The sequence below is a fragment of the Oncorhynchus nerka genome, linkage group LG27 (assembly GCF_034236695.1).
Source record: "Oncorhynchus nerka isolate Pitt River linkage group LG27, Oner_Uvic_2.0, whole genome shotgun sequence".
Taxonomy (NCBI): Eukaryota; Metazoa; Chordata; class Actinopteri; order Salmoniformes; family Salmonidae; genus Oncorhynchus; species Oncorhynchus nerka.
Window position 1 is genome coordinate 49944221 of NC_088422.1, and position 15691 is coordinate 49959911.

At 42.2% G+C, this 15691-nt stretch overlaps 1 pseudogene; it reads left to right on the plus strand.

The window, feature by feature from the left end:
* Window positions 1-10960: 10960 nt before the first annotated feature.
* The window catches only part of LOC115111933 (tight junction protein ZO-2-like), a 146042-nt pseudogene continuing 141311 nt past the window's right edge, over window positions 10961-15691 (plus strand).

The following is a 15691-nucleotide window of genomic DNA, read 5'->3' on the forward strand; positions in this document are numbered from 1 at the left end:
TTTTGATTTGTTTAGCAGTTTTTTGGTTACTACATGATTCCATTTGTTATTTCATTGTTTAGATGTCTTCACTGTTATTCTACAATGTAGAAAATAGTAAACCCTTGAATGAGTAGGTGTTCTAAAACTTTTGACCGGTATTGTGTATATATATGTATTTGTTTATTTTTTTTATTTCACCTTTATTTAACCAGGTAGGCAAGTTGAGAACAAGTTCTCATTTACAATTGCGACCTGGCCAAGATAAAGCAAAGCAGTTCGACACAAACAACGACACAGTTACACATGGAGTAAAACAAACATACAGTCAATAATACAGTATAAACAAGTCTATATACGATGTGAGCAAATGAGGTGAGATAAGGGAGGTAAAGGCAAAAAAAGGCCATGGTGACAAAGTAAATACAAAATAGCAAGTAAAACACTGGAATGGTAGATTTGCAGTGGAAGAATGTGCAAAGTAGAAATAAAAATAATGGGGTGCAAAGGAGCAAAATAAATAAATAAATTAAATACAGTAGGGAAAGAGGTAGTTGTTTGGGCTAAATTATAGGTGGGCTATGTACAGGTGCAGTAATCTTTGAGCTGCTGTGACAGTTGGTTAAAGCTAGTGAGGGAGATAAGTGTTTCCAGTTTCAGAGATTTTTGTAATTCGTTCCAATCATTGGCAGCAGAGAACTGGAAGGAGAGGCGGCCAAAGAAAGAATTGGTTTTGGGGGTGACTAGAGAGATATACCTGCTGGAGCGTGTGCTACAGGTTGGAGATGCTATGGTGACCAGCGAGCTGAGATAAGGGGGGACTTTACCTAGCAGGGTCTTGTAGATGACATGGAGCCAGTGGGTTTGGCGACGAGTATGAAGCGAGGGCCAGCCAACGAGAGCGTACAGGTCGCAATGGTGGGTAGAATATGGGGCTTTGGTGACAAAACGGATTGCACTGTGATAGACTGCATCCAATTAGTTGAGTAGGGTATTGGAGGCTATTTTGTAAATGACATCGCTGAAGTCGAGGATTGGTAGGATGGTCAGTTTTACAAGGGTATGTTTGGCAGCATGAGTGAAGGATGCTTTGTTGTGAAAAAGGAAGCCAATTCTAGATTTAACTTTGGATTGGAGATGTTTGATATGGGTCTGGAAGGAGTTTACAGTCTAACCAGACACTTAAGTATTTGTAGTTGTCCACGTATTCTAAGTCAGAGCCATCCAGAGTAGTGATGTTGGACAGGTGGGCAGGTGCAGGTAGTGATCGGTTGAAGAGCATGCATTTAGTTTTACTTGTATTTAAGAGCAATTGGAGGCCACGGAAGGAGAGTTGTATGGCATAGAAGCTTGCCTGGAGGGTTGTTAACACAGTGTCCAAAGAAGGGCCAGAAGTATACAGAATGGTGTCGTCTGTGTAGAGGTGGATCAGAGACTCACCAGCAGCAAGAGCGACATCATTGATGTATACAGAGAAGAGAGTCGGTCCAAGAATTGAACCCTGTGGCACCCCCATAGAGACTGCCAGAGGTCCGGACAGCAGACCCTCCGATTTGACACACTGAACTCTATCAGAGAAGTAGTTGGTGAACCAGGCGAGGCAATCATTTGAGAAACCAAGGCTGTCGAGTCTGCCGATGAGGATGTGGTGATTGACAGAGTCGAAAGCCTTGGCCAGATCAATGAATACGGCTGCACAGTAATGTTTCTTATCGATGGCGGTTAAGATATCGTTTAGGACTTTGAGCGTTGCTGAGGTGCACCCATGACCAGCTCTGAAACCAGATTGCATAGCAGAGAAGGTATGGTGAGATTCGAAATGGTCGGTAATCTGTTTGTTGACTTGGCTTTCGAAGACCTTAGGAAGGCATGGTAGGATAGATATAGGTCTGTAACAGTTTGGGTCAAGAGTGTCCCCCCTTTTGAAGAGGGGGATGACCGCAGCTGCTTTCCAATCTTTGGGAATCTCAGACGACACGAAAGAGAGGTTGAACAGGCTAGTAATAGGGGTGGCAACAATTTCGGCAGATAATTTTAGAAAGAAAGGGTCCAGATTGTCTAGCCCGGCTGATTTGTAGGGGTCCAGATTTTGCAGCTCTTTCAGAACATCAGCTGAACGGATTTGGGAGAAGGAGAAATGGGGAAGGCTTGGGCGAGTTGCTGTGGGGGGTGCAGTGCTGTTGACCGGGGTAGGAGTAGCCAGGTGGAAAGCATGGCCAGCCGTAGAAAAATGCTTATTGAAATTCTCAATTATGGTGGATTTATCAGTGGTGACAGTGTTTCCTATCTTCAGTGCAGTGGGCAGCTGGGAGGAGGTGTTCTTATTCTCCATGGACTTTACAGTGTCCCAGAACTTTTTTGAGTTAGTGTTGCAGGAAGCACATTTCTGCTTGAAAAAGCTAGCCTTGGCTCTTCTAACTGCCTGTGTATAATGGTTTCTAGCTTCCCTGAACAGCTGCATATCACGGGGGCTTTTCGATGCTAATGCAGAATGCCATAGGATGTTTTTGTGTTGGTTAAGGGCAGTCAGGTCTGGGGAGAACCAAGGGCTATATCTGTTCCTGGTCCTAAATTTCTTGAATGGGGCATGCTTATTTAAGATGGTTAGGAAGGCTTTTTTTTATATCCAGGCATCCTCTACTGACGGGATGAGATCAATATCCTTCCAGGATACCCCGGCCAGGTCGATTAGAAAGGCCTGCTCGCTGAAGTGTTTCAGGGAGCGTTTGACAGTGATAAGTGGAGGTCGTTTGACCGCTGACCCATTACGGATGCAGGCAATGAGGCAGTGATCGCTGAGATCTTGGTTGAAGACAGCAGAGGTGTATTTAGAGGGGAAGTTGGTTAGGATGGTATCTATGAGGGTGCCGTGTTTAAGGCTTTGGGGAGGTACCTGGTAGGTTCATTGATAATTTGTGTGAGATTGAGGGCATCAAACTTAGATTGTAGGATGGCTGGGGTGTTAAGCATGTTCCAGTTTAGGTCGCCTAGCAGCACGAGCTCTGAAGATAGATGGGGGGCAATCAGTTCACATATGGTGTCCAGAGCACAGCTGGGGGCAGAGGGTGGTCTATAGCAGGCGTCAATGGAGAGGTGTTTTTAGAGAGGTGGATTTTTAAAAATAGAAGTTCAAATTGTTTGGGTACAGACCTGGATAGTAGGACAGAACTCTGCAGGCTATCTTTGCAGTAGATTGCAACACCGCCCCCTTTGGCAGTTCTATCTTGTATGTATGCATGTGTGATGGGATGTATAGACATTATGGAAAGAAGGTGAATAGAATATTGAGTATATCTGTAGAATAAGTAGGATAGAAAACCATACAGTTGAAGTCAGAAGTTTACATACACCTTAGCCAAATACATTTAAACTCAGTTTTTCACAATTCCTGACATTAGTAAAAAATTCCCTGTCTTAGGTCAGTTAGGATCAGCACTTTATTTTAAGAATGTGAAATGTCAGAAAAATTGTAGAGAATGATTTCTTTCATCACATTCCCAATGGGTCAGAAGTTAACATAAACTCAATTAGTATTTGGTAGCATTGCCTTTAAATTGTTTAACTTTACTTTAACGTTTCGGGTAGCCTTCCACAATCTTCCCACAATAAGTTAATAAGTGAATGTTTGCCCATTCCTCCTGACAGAGCTGGTGTAACTGAGTCAGGTTTGTAGGTCTCCTTGCTCGTACATGCTTTTTCAGTTCTGCCCACAACTTTTCTATGGGATTGTGGTCAGGGCTTTGTGATGGCCACTCCAATACCTTGACTTTGTTGTCATTAAGCCATTTTGCCACAACTTTGGAAGTATGCTTTGGGTCATTGACCCATTTGCAACCAAGCTTTAACTTCCTGACTGATGTTTTGAGATGTTGCTTCAATACATCCACATAATTTTCCTGGCTCATGATGCCATCTATTTTGTGAAGTGCACCAGTCCCTCCTGCAGCAAAGCACCACCACAACATGATGCTGCAACCTGTGCTTCACGGTTGGGATGGTGTTCTTCAGCTTGCAATCCTCCCCCATTATCCTCCAAACATAACAATGGTCATTATGGCCAAACCAGTTCTGTTTTTGTTTCATCAGACCAGAGGACATTTCTCCAAAAAGTATGATCTTTATCCCCATGTGCAGTTGCAAACCGCTTTTTATGGAGGTTTTGGAGCAGTGGCTTCTTCCTTGCTGAGCGGCCTTTCAGGTTGTCGATGTAGGACTCCTTTTAGTGTGGATATAGATACTTGTGTACCTGTTTCCTCCAGCATCTTCACAAGATCCTTTGCTGTTGTTCTGGGATTGATTTGCACTTTTAGCACCAAAGTACATTCATCTCTAGGAGACAGAAAGCATCTCCTTCCTGAGTGGTATGACAGATGAGTGGTCCCATGGTCTTTATACTTTCGTACTGTTGTTTGTACAGATGAACGCGGTACCTTCAAGGTCTGGCTGATTTCTTTTGATTTTCCCATGATGTCAAGCAAAGAGGCACTGAGTTTGAAGGTAGGCCTTGAAATACATCCACAGGTACACCTCCAATTGACTCAAATGATGTCAATTAGCCTATCAGAAGCCATGACTTGCCAAAACTATAGTTTGTTAACAAGACATTTGTGGAGTGGTTGAAAAACTAGTTTTAATGACTCTAACCTAAGTGTATGTAAACTTCCGACTTCAACTGTAATACTAGTATTCATTATGATCTTACGTTTTGTAAATTCTTAGTCTGCATTGTTTTCTTGGGTCAATATGGACCATGTACATTAATTAAATATGATTTAGTACTGTAAATCCATATGTACATGTACTAGCTAGCACTGTAGTAGTACCTAATATAGGATACTTGTATCACCTGTTATAGATTAACTTCATTATGATGAGCTCATACATGTGCTCCAGTATTACAGTTGCCCTCCAGTGGCCACCAACACTCCTCCAGCCACATCTGGAAGTCCAAGGCAGAGAGACAGGCTGGCAGACACACACACAGTCTGAGAGCTTGGCAAAATAGACACATGCAAAACAAATGATGCTATTCATAGGTTGAGCCTCCGTCACTAAGTCACGTCATGCCATCGATGGAGGTTGTTTTGCATGGTCCTTTGCCCCTGTTTCCGTTGATCATCCTTGAGATGTTTCTAACTGATTGGAGTCCACCTGTGGTAAATTGGAAGTAATTTGGAAAGGCACACACCTGTCCATATAAAGGTATCACAGTTGACAGTGCATGTCAGAGCAAAAACCAAGCCATGAAGATGAAGAAATTGTTCGTAGAGCTCCGAGACAGGATTGTGTTGAGGCACAGCTCTGGGGAAGGGTACCAAAAAATGTCTGCAGCAAGAACATGGTGGCCTCCATCATTCTTAAATGGAAAAAGTTTGAAACCACCAAGACTCTTCCTAGAGCTGGGCAATCGGGGGAGAAGGGAGGTGACCAAGAACCCAATGGTCACTCTGACAAAGCTCCAGAGTTCCACTGTGGAGATGGAAGAACCTTCCAGAAGGACAACCATTTCTGCAGCACTCCACAAATCAGTGGCCAGACTTTTATTTTAATTTAAACTTAATTTAACTAGTCAAGTCAGTTAAAAACAGATTCTTATTTACAATTACGGCCTACCAAAAGGCAAAAGGCCTCCTGCGGGGACCGGGGCTGAGATTAAAAATAAATATAAATTAAATACAAATATAGGGCAAAACACACATCATGACAAGAGAGACAACACACTACATAAAGAGAGACCTAAGATAACACCATAGCATGACAGCAACACATGACAACACAGCATGGTAGCAACACAACACATGACAACAACATAGTAGCAACACAACATGGCAGCAGCACAGGGTACAAACGGCACAAAGTGCAAGAAGGGAGAGACAAACATACATCATGCAAAGCAGCCACAACTATCGGTAAGAGTGTCCATGATTGAGTCTATGAATGAAGAGATTGAGATAAAACTATCCAGTTTGAGTGTTTGTTGCAGCTTGTTCCAGTCGCTAGCTGCAGTGAACTGAAAAGACGAGCGACCTCGGGATGTGTGTGCTTTGGGGACCTTTAACTAACAGAATGTGACTGGCAGAACAGGTGTTGTATGTGGAGGATGAGGGCTGCAGTAGATATCTCAGATAGGGGGCAGTGAGGCCTAAGAGGATTTTATAAATAAGCATAAACCAGTGGGTCTTGCGACAGGTATATAGAGGTCACCAGTTTACAGAAGAGTATAGAGTGCAGTGATGTGTCCTATAAGGAGCATTGGTGGTAAATCTGATGGCCGAATGGTAAAGAACATCTAGCCGCTCGAGAGCACCCTTACCTGCCAATCTATGAATTATGTCTCCATAATCTAGCATGGGTAGAATGGTCATCTGAATCAGGGGTAGTTTGGCAGCTGGGGTGAAAGAGGAGCGATAACGATAGACGAAACCAAAACTAGATTTAACTTTAGGCTGCAGCTTTGATATATACTGATAGAAGGACAGTATACCATCTAGCCGTACTCCCAAGTACTTGTATGAGGTGACTACCTCAAGCTCTAAACTCTCAGAGGTAGTGAGGGGCATTCTTCATTCTTCTTACCGAACCACATGACCTTTGTTATGGAGGTGTTCAGAACTAGGTTTAGGGAAGAGAAAGCTTGTTGGACACTAAGAAAGCTTTGTCATAAAGCATTTAACATAAAATCCAGGGAGGGGCCAGCTGAGTATAAGACTTTATCATCTGCATATAAATGGTTGAGATAGCTTCCTACTGCCTGAGCTATGTTGTTGATGAAATTGAGGAGAGGATGGGGCCTAGGATCGAGCCTTGAGGTACACCCATGGTGACAGGCAGTGGCTGAGACAGCAGATGCTCTGACTTTATATACTGCACTCTTTGAGAGAGGTAGTTAGCAAACCAGGCCAAAGACCACTCAGACACACCAATACTCCTTAGCCAGCCCACAAGAATGTAATGGTCTACCGTATCAAGTCAATAAAAATAGCAGCACAACATTGCTTTGAGTCAAGGTGAATGGTGACATCATTTAGGACCTTTTAAGGTTGCAGCGACACATCCATAACCTGAGCGGAAACTAGATTGCCTACCAGAGAGATTACTCTAGACATCAAGAAAGCCAGTTAGTTGATTATTGACCAGTTTTTCCAACACTTTTGATAAACAGGGCAAAATAGAAATAGGACTCTAACAGTTAGGATCAGCTTGATCTCCCCCTTTGAATAAAGGACGAACCGTGGCTGCCTTACAAGCAATGGGAACCTCCCCAGAGAGGAGAGACAGGTTAATAAGGTCAGAGATGGGCTTGGCAATTGTAGGGGCAGCAACCTTAAAGAAGAATGGGTCTAAACCATCTGACCCAGATGGTATTTTGGGGTCAAGTTTAAGGAGCTCCTTTAGCACCTCGGACTAAGTGACCGCCTGCATGTAGAAACTTTGTAGCGGGGCAGGGGAAAAGAAGGAAGGAGCATCAGGGCTAGTTGCATTAGAAGGGGTGGGAGATGAGGAAATGTTGGACGGGCAAGGACGCATTGCTGAGTCAAATAGGAATCCTGACTTAATGAAGTAGTGATTTAAAAAGATCAGCCATGTGCTTCTTGTCAGTAACAACCACATCATCAACTTTAAGGGACATGGGCAGCTGAGAGGAGGAAGGTTTATTCTCAATGTCTTTAATCGTTTTCCAGAACTTCTTGGGGATAGACCCACAGAGAGAACACTCCTCATTGAAGTAACTAACTTTGGGCTTCTGAGTAGCCTGAGTGCACTTATTTCTCATTTGCCTGAAAGAGAGCCAGTCAGCCTGAGTATGTGTGTGCCAAGCCTTTCGCAAAACTCTGCCAGATCACAGTCGAACCAGGGGCTGAACCTGTTTTTAATTCTCATTTTCTTTATGGGGGAGTGTTAACAATATCACTGAAAATATCAATAAAGATGGTTCAAGCATCTTCGACAAGCTGATTCTGTATCAATTTACAAAGGCCAGGTCATGAAGGAAGGCTTGCTCATTAAAGTTTTTTTAGCAAGCGTCTATGACAAATCAGGACAGGTCAATTCACTGAGCAGCCATTACGAACACAGTCTTTAAAACAGTGATCACTAAGGTCATTACAGAAAACACCAGACTAATACCTTTCAGGATTAATTGTGAGGATAACATTGAGGGGAGTAGCCTTTTCTGGGTGTTTGGAGTCATAACTTTTGGGATTGGTAATAATCTGAGAAAGATTGAGGGAGTCCCATTGCTTTAGTCCCATCGCTTTAGGACTAGGTCAGTTGGTTTATCGAGGGAAAGATGAATGGAGCAAAGTACTGAGAGATCCTTGATGAAGACCTGCTCCAGAGCACTCAGGAACTCAGACTGAGGCGAATGTTCACCTTCCAACGGGACAATGACCCTAAGCACACAGCCAAGACAATGCAGGGTTGGCTTCGGGACAAGTCTTTGAATGTCCTTGAGTGGCCCAGCCAGAACCCGGACTTAAACCCGATCGAACATCTCTGGATAGAGCTGAAAATAGCTGTGCAGGGACGCTCCCCATCCTACCTGGCAGAGCTTGAGAGGATCTGCAGAGAAGAATGGGAGAAACTCCCCAAATTATCACTGCTCAGGAAAAGACCCAGATGCAGACAGTTCGAATAACGGACATTTATTATATAAACAGGGGGCAGGCAAAGGACAGGTCAAGGGCAGGAAGGGGTCAATAGTCCAGGGCAGAGTCCGTAAGGTGCAGAGCGGCAGACAGGCTCCGGGTCGGGGGCAGGCAGAGGTCAGTAATCCAGGGCAGTGGCAAAAGCTACTGAACGGCAGGCAGGCTTAGGTTCAGGGCAGTCAGAATGATCAAAACCGGGAAAACTAGAAAACAGGGGCTCAAGGAAAAAAACGCTGGTAGGCTTGACAAGACAAGACAAACGGGCAACAGACAAGCAGAGATGAGCGAAACCTGGATGGGGTGGAGACAAGCACAAAGACAGGTGAAACAGATCAGGGTGTGACACAAATACAGGTGGTCCAAGCTTGTAGCGTCATACCCAAGAAGACTCGGGGCTGTAATCGCTACCAAAGGTGCCTCAACAAAGCACTGAGTAAAGGGTAAATGTAATATTTCAGTTTAAACTTTTTTATACATTTGCTAAAATGTCTTAAAAACCTGTTTTTGCTTGGTCATTATGGAGTATTGTGTGTAGATTGATGAGGGGGAAAGACAATTTAATCCATTTTAGAAAAAGGTTGCATCGTAATAAAATGTGGGGTCTGAATACTTTCCGAATGCAACGACATAGAGTACCAGTCAAAAGATTGGACACACCTACTCATTCCAGGGTTTTTCTTTATTTGTACTATTTTCTACATTGTAGAATAATAGTGAAGACATCAAAACTTTGAAATAACACATATATGGAATCATGAAGTAACAAGTGTAAAAGTGTTAAACAAATCCAAATATATTTTAGATTCTTCAAAGTAGCCACCCTTTGCCTTGATCACAGTCCCCACGTCCAGAACAGACTATGGGAGGCACACAGTACAACAGAGCCATGGCTACATTGAACTCTCTTCCACATAAAGTAACTGATGCAAGCAGTAAAATTAGATTAAAAAAAACACCTTATTGAACACAGACACGTGAATACATACACACACGATAACATACGCACTATACATACACATGGATTTAGTACTGTAGATGTGGTAGTGGTGGGGTAGGGGCCTGATGGCAGACAGTGTGTTTTGAAATTTGTGAATATATTGTAACGTTTTTAAAATTGTATCAACTGCCTTCATTTTGCTGGACCCCAGGAAGAGTTGCTGCTGCTACAAAACAAATACAGCTTTGCACACTCTTGGCATTCTCTCGACCAGCTTCATGAGGTAGTCACATGTAATGCATTTCAAATAACAGGTGTGCTTTGTTAAAAGTTAATTTGTGGAATTTATTTCCTTCTTAATGCGTTTGAGACAATCAGTTGTGTTGTGACAAGGTAGGGGTGGCATACAGAAGATAGCCCTATTTGGACCAAATACAACTTTCATTGTAGACCTTACAATGAAATCCTTACTTACAAGCCCTTAACTAACAATGCAGTTTTAAGAAACCCCCCAAAAGTAAAAACAAATAATTAAAGAGCAGCAGTAATTAACAATAGCGGGGCTATATTCAGGGGGTACCGGTACAGAGTCTGTGTCAATGTGCGGGGGGCACCGGTGTCGAGGTAATTGTAATTATGTACATGTAGGTAGAGTTATTAAAGTGGCTATGCATAGATAGTAACAGAGAGTAGCAGCAGCGTATTGGGGTGGGGGTGGGGATGCAAATAGTCTGGGTAGCCATTTGATTAGCTGTTCAGGAGTCTTATGGCTTGGGTGTAGAAGCTGTTTAGAAGCCTCTTGGACCTAGACTTGGCGCTCCGTTACCGCCTGCCGTGCGGATGCAGAGAGAACAAGGCAAAGCAACCGATTATTCACCTCCATCTCTCTACGTATAATGGCCATGCTGTTCATTTGGAGTGTTTCTGTGTGTGTGTGCATGCTTTTGTATGTGTGTGTGTGTGTGGATAACAACCTTGCATGAGTGGTCAGGCTAAGCCTCCATCCAGCTCCAGATTACAGTGGGTACGCTAGAGTATTGCAGCATTAAATACACAGGGCTTAGTGCCACTATTATCCCTCTACTCTTTGTTCTGTCTCTACTCTGTGTAATGCTCTGCTCTGAGGTCTTCTCTGTCTCTCTCTCTGTATGAATTATGTAACAAAATGCCTGAACAAATCTCAACAACATGATTCAGGCACGTTATTCTGTTGTGTCAAGGACTAGCAGCGTCAGTCGGTAGCTGTTGCGGTTGTTTGCTACTTTATAGGAGAATTTGAAGGAGAAGACGGCAACTTAATGAACTGATGGTCGGTTGTTGACGTTTACCAGACAGTAGGGAGTGTAGCCATAGCGGCCGACTGTAGTGACAGATTGTAGTGTTGTTGTCGTAGCGATAGGATAGGGTCAAGATGAAGTATAAGAAGTTCATCACAATCATGCAGGCGGCCATCGGAGTGGCCCCACTCAACAAGCGGGAGCTAATGCCTCCGCCACGCAAACTCTGGAAACCAGCAGAGTAAGTGGAGTGTATGTGTGTGTTTTTGTCTGAGCGAGAGTGAGAGATGTATGTATGTGAGTACAAATATGTGTGTGTGTTTGCACACGTGTGTGTGTGTGTTAGGGCTGCACGATATGGGCAAAACATCAAATTGCATTTAGTTTTTTTTTTACCAATTATTGCGATTTGACTTGCGATATACAGTATATCAAAACACTTGTTGAAATTATAAAAATACAATTATTATATTAAGCAGCAAACAATCTGTTGATTGCATTTGACCTTGGTATTTTGGGTATTTCATTAGGAAACATAACATAATACAGAACATTTAATAGACAAAAACAGCTCAAGGACAGAACTACATCATATATTTTTTTTTAAAAGGCACACGTAGCCTACATATCAATGGATACACACAAACTATCTAGGTCAAATAGGGGAGGGTAGTGGCGTTGTGCCATGAGGTGTTGCTTTATCGTTTTTTTTCAAACCAGGTTTTCTGTTTATTTGAGCAATATGAGATGGAACGGAGTTACTATAATACAGTACGCTTTCTTGAATTTGTTCTAGATTTGGGGACTGTGAAAAGACCTAACATGCAACCTTAGAGTGAATCTAACAGGGAGGAGGAGGAACTGTGCTTCTTGACTGACAGGGGCGGAGCTTTGTGTGCGAGAATCAGCTAAAAGAAGAGTGCATGATGACAAATGAAAATTGCATGCTTCTGCGATATGAATGTTGCACATGTCAATATTACGATTTTGATGTGAATTTGATTAATTTGTGTGTGTGTGTGTGTGTGTGTGTGTGTGTGTGGTGTGATACCTCTAGTATTTATCTGTTTAAGTTGAGGGAAAGAAAGGTAGAGAGATGTTTGAGACATGAAACTTTAATCTAAGACAGTTAGTAATTTTATTGATTTCAAACGTTTCTTGGAAACAGTTTAAATGTAATGTATTTATATTTTATGAGAACTATTTAATTATTTAGATTCAGGAATTAAATTAATTAGATTTCATTATATGAGATGTATCAGCATTGCACATATTTATCATACAAATATGTATATTTATAAAATATTTTAATTCTGAAACAAATTATGCTTTATAATTAATGATGTAGATGCGAGGGATGAAATGCATACATTCAAAACTATCTAACTGAAAATCAAAGAATTAGAACTTAAAACCTGGAAACATGTTTTGAATGAATGCAGGCCTTTTAATTTACTCAACACTTTTCCCTATTTTACTTTACAGTGCATTCGGGAAGTATTCAGACCCTTGAATTTTTCCTCATTCTGTTATGTTGCAGTCTTTTTCTAAACTGGGTTCAATCATTTTTTCCCCTAATCAATCTACACACAATACCCCATAATGACCAAGCAAAAGCAGGTTTTTAGGAATTTTTGTAAATGTATAAAAAAAGTAAAAACTGAAATATTACATTTACATAAGTATTCATACCCTTTACTTAGTGCTTTGTTGAAGCACTGTTGGCAGTGATTACAGCCTCGAGTCTTCTTGAGTATGACGCTACAAGCTTGGCAGACCTGTATTTGGGGAGTTTCTCCCATTCTTCTCTGCAGATCCTCTCAAGCTCTGTCAGGTTGGATGGGGAGCGTTGCTGCACAGCTATTTTCAGGTCTCTCTAGATGTTAGATCGGGTTTAAGTCCGGCCTCTGGCTGTGCGACTCAAGGACCCTTCCGAGAGCTTAAGCCTTAAGCCACTGCTGCATTGTCTTGGCTGTGTGCTTCAGGTCGTTGTCCTGTTGGAAGGTGAACCTTTGCCCCAGTCTGAGGTCCTGAGCGTTCTGGAGCAGATTTTAATCAAGTATCTCTCTGTACTTTGCTCTGTTCATCTTTCCCTCGATCCTGACTAGTCTCCCAGTCCCTGCCGCTAATAAAAAACATCCCCACAACATGATGCTGCCACCACCATGCTTCACCGCAGGGATGGTATTGGTCAGGTGATGAGAAGTGCCCAGTTTCCTCCAGACGTGATGCTTGCCATTCAGGCCAAAGAGTTCAATCTTGGATTCATCAGACCAGAGAATCTTGTTTCTCCTGGACTGAGAGTCATTTACGTGCCTTTTGGGAAACTCCAAGCAGGGCTGTCATGTGCCTTTTACTGAAGTGGCTTTCATCTGGCCACTCTACCATAAAGGCCTGATTGGTGAAGTGCTGCAAGAGATGGTTGTCCTTCTGGAAGGTTCTCGCATCTCCACAGAGGAACTGAAGCTCTGTCAAAGTGACCATCAGGTTCTTAGTCACCTCCCTGACCAAGGCCCTTAACCCCGATTGCTCAGTTTGGCCGGGCTGCCAGCTCTAGAACGAGTCTTGGTGGTTCCTAACTTCTTCCATTTAAGAATGATGGAGGCCACTGTGTTTTTTGGGACCTTCAATGCTACATTTCTGTGCCTTGACACAATCCTGTCTACAGACAATACCTTCGACCACATGGCTTGGTTTTTGCTATGACATGCACTGTCCACTGTGGGACCTTATATAGAGAGGTGTGTGCCTTTCCAAATCATGTCCAATCAATTTAATTTACCATAGGTGAACTCCAGTCAAATTGTATAAACATCTCAAGGATGATCCATGGAAACAGGATGCACCTGAGCATGTAAGTAAGGTATTTATGTTTGAAATATTTCTACATTTGCAAACATTTCTAAAAAGCTGTTTTCACTTTTTTATAATGGGGTGTGTAGACTGGTGTGGGAAAGAAATCTATTGGTTTGTGCTTACATGGAGAGATGTAGGACGTTAGTGTGCATGTGGGCGTAACGCTGTAAAAAGATAGTCAGAGAGGGTCATAACCTAGAAGGTCATAGCCATGTAACCTAGTGCCACCTCCCACACTGGTACTCCGCTGAGTTCCCAGATAGGAAAATACATTAACGATTTGCAGCAATGTTGAATAATGAATCGAATGGAATAGGCTGAATTTATGACCACATTTGGATTGTATCTACAAAACATGTATGCGTGTGTGTTGTGTGTTATTGTTTAATAAGCTAGGTTGTGTGTTTGGGGCCATACTTGTGAACTTTTGCTTAGATCTTGGTTTATACCATTGGTCTAAAATGGCAACCTGCTAGCTTTTCTCATAGGCCAACCTGGCCAAATTAGCCATGAGGTCGTTCTGACTTCTGTCTTTATTGATTTGTCGAAGGCTTTTGACACTTTGGACCATGCTGTGTTAGTGAAAAGGTTAAAATGTTGTGGAATTACTGGTCATGCTCTAGATTGGTTTATAAATTACCTATCAAATAGTACACAATGTGAAATGGCGGATGGTTGTAAATATGAGCCCATTGAGGTGTGCTCAGGTGTTCCACAAGGTTCTATTTTGGGCCCCCTGTTGTTAATTTTGTATATCAACAACATTGGGGATCTTATTGAAACACAGGATGTTCATTTTTATGCAAATGATGCTGTTCTTTATCAAGTGGTAGTAGATTCTTTACCTTTTGAAAATTCCCAAAGAGCATTTAACATCAGAATTGTATGATTTAAAGCTGGTTCTAAATTCAGGTAGAACAAAATGCATGGCATTTTCAAATGCCAGGCATGTTACTGATCATGTCATTGCTACATTGGCTGGACATACTATAGAGCAAGTTCAAGTGTACAAATATTTGGGAGTGTGGGTTGATGATAAGCTGAGCTTCACTGTGCTAGAGAACTTGATAAGGAAGCTCAAGCTGGAAATAGGTTTTTATTACCGGCATAAGGCTTGTTTTTCTTTTGAGACCAGAAAGGAGCTGGTACGATGTACATTAGGCCTCAACCACTACCCTGAGAGCACTTGATTCAGTGTATCATGCAGCCCTTTTGTTGTACTGTATGTGTGTTTTATAGTTTTGTTTAGTGTTGTGTAAGTTGTTTTGTCTGAAACGTTGTTCCCCCTGCTGCTATTGGACCAGGTCTCTCTTGGAAAAGAGATGTTATATCAATGAGAAAAACCTGTATAAATGAGGGTAAAATTCAAAATGAAAAAATATATCTAACAAATTCTGTCTCAGCCAATTATCCCCCGTGCGGTCCAAATTTTTCCTTTGAAATGTGGACTTACATTAATTGTGGTATTGTGTGGAAAACGAAAGTGCATTCATCACCTTCAAAATGAAGATGAAGAATGAATTTCGTCAGCCTTCTTTACAAACACACTGCTAGGGCCTAATAATATCTCAGCATATGAAGTTGCATGGACGTGTACACTTGCCTACATGTAGGTTACACCTACAACGTTTTATATGCATTTTTATAATCATTATCTAGACTAAATTGACTGGTCTGTTTAGGTTCACCAAGTGTCCAGTAAAGAGAACAGCTACTCCAGGAATCCACTGAAGTGAAGCCTAGCCTCCTGGCTTTACGACTCATGAAGCCGATTCAGTAAAATTCACTAAATCTGATCATGCTTTCCTGTCAATTCATTTCAGGTCTTTATCAGCAAGTATCCCACACAAATGACATGTTAACGAAGATTTAACATTTGAAGACAACCATTGGTGAGCAGGCAAGAAGTTAGGCTGGAGGTGAGGTCTTTGTCAGAAACCCATTGATGGGCAAAGCAGTGTAGATCAGCTTCTGGCCTCTCATCAAAGATACTG